Source organism: Varanus komodoensis, unplaced genomic scaffold (genome assembly GCF_004798865.1).
Source record: "Varanus komodoensis strain SLA01 unplaced genomic scaffold, ASM479886v1 scaffold8, whole genome shotgun sequence".
NCBI classification, from domain to species: Eukaryota; Metazoa; Chordata; class Lepidosauria; order Squamata; family Varanidae; genus Varanus; species Varanus komodoensis.
This window is the reverse complement of record NW_025336481.1, coordinates 32825745-32830197: the sequence shown is the minus strand read 5'-3', so window position 1 is coordinate 32830197 and position 4453 is coordinate 32825745.

Below are 4453 nucleotides of genomic sequence, written 5' to 3'. Positions count from 1 at the left end.
TACCTAACTCCACTGAAGTTGAACTGTACAGATAATAAATAATCCAATTTATATTGGAGATGTAGTCATGGAGTGGGTACATTTTCACATGTGGTGGAAATGTGAATATATAATAAAATTTTGGAATAAGTTTGCACTGATAGTAGTAAAATACTAAGTTTAAATATTGCAGTATGCCCCAATATCACATTACTTTCAATATTTGATAAAAAATAGCAGAGTTAGAATAACAAAGAATTAATAATAAATTTAATAGCTGCTGTGAGATTAATCATAGCTAAGAATTAGAAAGCAAAATATGATTATCAATTGTCTGATTGGTACAGAGAAGTTTGCAGTATAGCTATTAATGATAAATTAACCTGTGCTATTAAAGTGAGAAGCGGGCATATGAAGAAAAATAAGATTAATGAGATTTGGGATGCATTTAGTGATTTTTTTTTTTAGAGAAAGAATTTGAACCATTAAAAGATCATTGCAATTTCAAAAGGGGGAAATGTCCTGAAATAATTTTTAAAGAGTTTTTATTTCTGCAACATATATCCTTTGGTTGGTGGGGTGGGGGTGGGAGGGCACAGTATCTTCAAGGTCAATAATGCTTTAAGTACTTTAATCTTTAAATATCTTTTTTATTTTAGTGAGAAGTTTTTGTACTTGCATTTTAGATTGAAAAATAAATTTTAATTTTTTAAAGAAATCAATAAATATACCAACTCTAGAGGATTAGTTGTATAAAATGTGAATCTGTAGTGGTTCATAGAATAATGCAAAAGTAAAATATAGTTGATAAATTTGTGGAAGTTTGGAAGACTTTTATTTTATTATGGAATAATATGGACATAATGTTGGAATTCTGCTAATAAATTATTATTATTATCATTATTATTTAAATTTACTTGTCCACCCTTGTTTTACACTTCTCAAGGCTCTTAGATGGTGATGGAACTAGAAGACAGAGACCACTGAGAAATCTTACTCATTTCTTAAAAGAGTTAACTTTCCTCTCCTTCAAGTCGCTCTAAGAACAACCTCTAGCTCTCTAGCTTTTTCTAAGAATTTTCCTTCTCGCACATGCATTCCAGTTTGTTCTAATGACTCTCTCTAACTTCTTCCAACAACTCTCTTTAACTCACTCCATTTCTAACTCACTCTACCCAACATCTATCAGTTTTCCTAATAACTCTCTCTTTCTATCTCTATCATTCCTTACCTTGTCTCAAGAATCTCTGGTCACCAAATTTCTCTTGAGGGCCATCCAGGAGGGGGTTCTGTCATAATGGATGACATGTCACCCTTTCTTTAGCAACATCACTCAACAGTGGGAATTGTTCCTATGAATATTAGTTTAGTTTTGATGGGTTTAAATCCATTGAGCCTGTTACATATTAGTTATGCTTTGTGCAGAAGTCCTCAGTTGCAAGCTGGCCCTGTTCGCCAGCCAGCCCTTATTTGTGGTTACCAAGTTCCTCCTCTGCCACCTCTTCCAAGTAACTTCATCCCTCACATAAGCCTTTCCTATAGGAAGGACAATTACTGAACATATGAAACCTATCTTGCAGAGTTCTCTGAAGGCTTTTTAAAAAGATGCTCCTGAAGAAGTGCTCAAAGAAATCTGAGCTAAGTCATATGGGGCTTTCTTAAAAATAAAGCAATTTTTCCAGCATCCAAGAATATGTTTGTTCTTTGTGGGTATGTAGTGGATGACTTCCAGTTTGTTTAAGATCTTATTGAAGACTTTTCCAACACAGGACCACTTCATAGGTGATGCATTTTCTGCACGTATCATCACATAGGATGGATACATATGTGTCTGTTTCGCCATGCCTTCATATTGGGATGCCTTTGTGGTTACACAAACATGTCAGTGGCACATGTGATGGTGTAGACACAGCTTCCTACACAGAAATAATACTCATGTGTGACATTTGTCATGACTGAAGTAGACTTTGATGTCTCTCTTCACTCCCTTATGATAAAGGTTTGCATGCAAAGATGCTACTGAACAGAACCTTAATTCTATGAAGGGTACAATTGGTATGTATATGTCTCAGAGGTAAAGATCACTGAATCTGGAAATTACTGCAGCATATGATGGAAAATATTACACTTGAAAGGCAAATCTGGTCTAATGCAGTCTAGTGGAGACAATTTGGCCTTGGCCTGATCCTATTTCCATTGAAACAAATGGAAACATTTTCCATAAACTTTGCTAGGATTAAGGCACAGCTCCGTCATTATTATATGCCTAAGCCTGATTTCAAATACATTTCCTAATCTGTCTTCCATTAGTGAGGTTATATGAATATCAGCTGGAAAAATGCTTACCAGCATCTCACCACTATGCTTGGCTAGACGAGAAAAAACAAAACAAAAGTGCCAGCTGACCAGCTTGCCTCTCATTCCTTTGGAAGGGTGAGTGGGTTTCTGCATGCATGAACATACAGATGGAAGCATGATGGTTTATAACTGTTTTTCCAAAGGGCTGTTAGTAATAGCAGCAGTATATGCATAAGCTCTCCCTCCTATAGTGCCAATACAAAAATTCAGTTTTCTGGGAAAACAATTTGTGATCAAAACAGAGTTAGGTTTGTTCATTCTTTTCATTTCTTTTCTTCTCTTTAGCAGAAGGATTATAGTTCAAACATAACTACAGCACCTAATCTAAGGTAGTCAGCTCAGTAATAGCTGCTACTAGTAAAAGCCCCATGCACAATATGTTTGGTAATCTATCTTCCATTTGTACAGTCATTAACAGATTTTATAAATAAGCATATGTTCTAGGCAAATTTACCAAAGCCTGCCCATGGCTTTGTCATGAGAAGAAGAATTATCTGTGACATCAGTCCACATGCCTTGCACAGTCTGGAAGTGCATCTTTTTCAAAGACAGAGAAATTGTCATGTTATTTGCTTCCTTTTGTGAAGAAATCTGTTTTATTTTTACTCATTTGTTTCTCCCTCTGTTTCAGTCCCTTTGAGTGCAGCTAAAATGTTTGTGGTCTATCAAATAGCTTTCACTTGCCTCACCCTTCGCACAATGGGGCGAAAATGTAAGCAAGCGTGGCGAAGTTAGCATTCTGAACTGGCTCATCTGTGTACTTCATACATTTGTTTGCATTAGATGCTGACTCTTTGAAGTCAAATGATGTGATTCATACTGAATTGCCTTCAAGAAGATTTTCTTTGTGAAGTTATTCCAAATTAACAAGCACGCAAGTCAGAATCACATCCCTTCCTCTCGTTCTTCAAAGGGGCTTATGGTGTGTTTGTTTGTTTTTCATTTTTACATGTTAGTGTATAGAGTTCATATGGAAAGACTTATCCTGTCGTTGTCTCCACTGCATGCTATCAAGTCCTATTGATCTCCCATTACTTGCTTACTATCTTAGGCCAGAACTACACAATATAGTTCACATGTGGTGGTTGCCAAAAGCAAGAGCCCCATGTTCCCTCCCTTTCTCTCCCCTCAACAGTCACCATTTTGCCTTTATTTTTATTTATTTCTTTATTTGGAGCACTTATATGCCGCCCCATTCACATAAGCCTCGGGGCGGCTTCCAAACCATAAGTAAATATAATCGATACAATTACATAAAATATTGGAGACATCCTGGCAAAAAATTGTTAAAATCAATAAATAAAATTAACAATTAAAATAATGTTTAAATAAAAAGGTCTTGGCCTGGTGCCGAAAAGCAAATAACAACGACGCCAGGCGGACCTCTCTGGGGAGCGCATTCCATAAGTTGGGCGCCACCGCAGAGAAAGCCCTCCTCTGGGTACTCATCCTCCTAATATCTTTCATGGAGGGCTCCCAGAGAAGGGCCTCTGCCACCGATCTCAAGGGGTGGGACGGCATATATGGACATAAGCGCTCCTTTCTGAGCATTACCAAGGGACAGAGCAGAAGGAGGTGGAGACAGAAGACCCTCCCTTCATACCTTGAAGTTTAGGGCAACCTTCTCTAACCTGGTACTCCTTTGGACCATCTCCCAGCAGCTCCCAGCAGCATGGCCCATCATCAAAACCATCTAGAGGGCATGAGATTGCAGAAGGCTGGTTTAGGAAGGAACTTTATTCCATTAATTGTACAGGAGAATCCACTGACAGCCCTGAATCCACTGATACCACTTTCCTGCAAGCTTTAGGTAGAGTCTCTCCTAAATGGTCATTGTTCCAGTTTCTGCACCAGGTTAGCTTTCAGGCTTGATAAAATGGATCCCTAGTCTTTCAGTCATCCTTGACTGGCATGTTGACCTGCTGCAGGGTCCTACTTGAGGTACAGGAAGTCAACAGGCCTCAGCTTTCTCCTCCTTGAAACTTCAGATTACAGCTTCTCTCTCCAATTTGATTTTGCCTCAGTCCAAAGAGCCAAAAGAGCTTTCTCCTTTCCAGTCATCTATAGATTCCCTTCAGGCTTCTAGAGTCTCTCCTTGATGCAAAATGGAATCCTG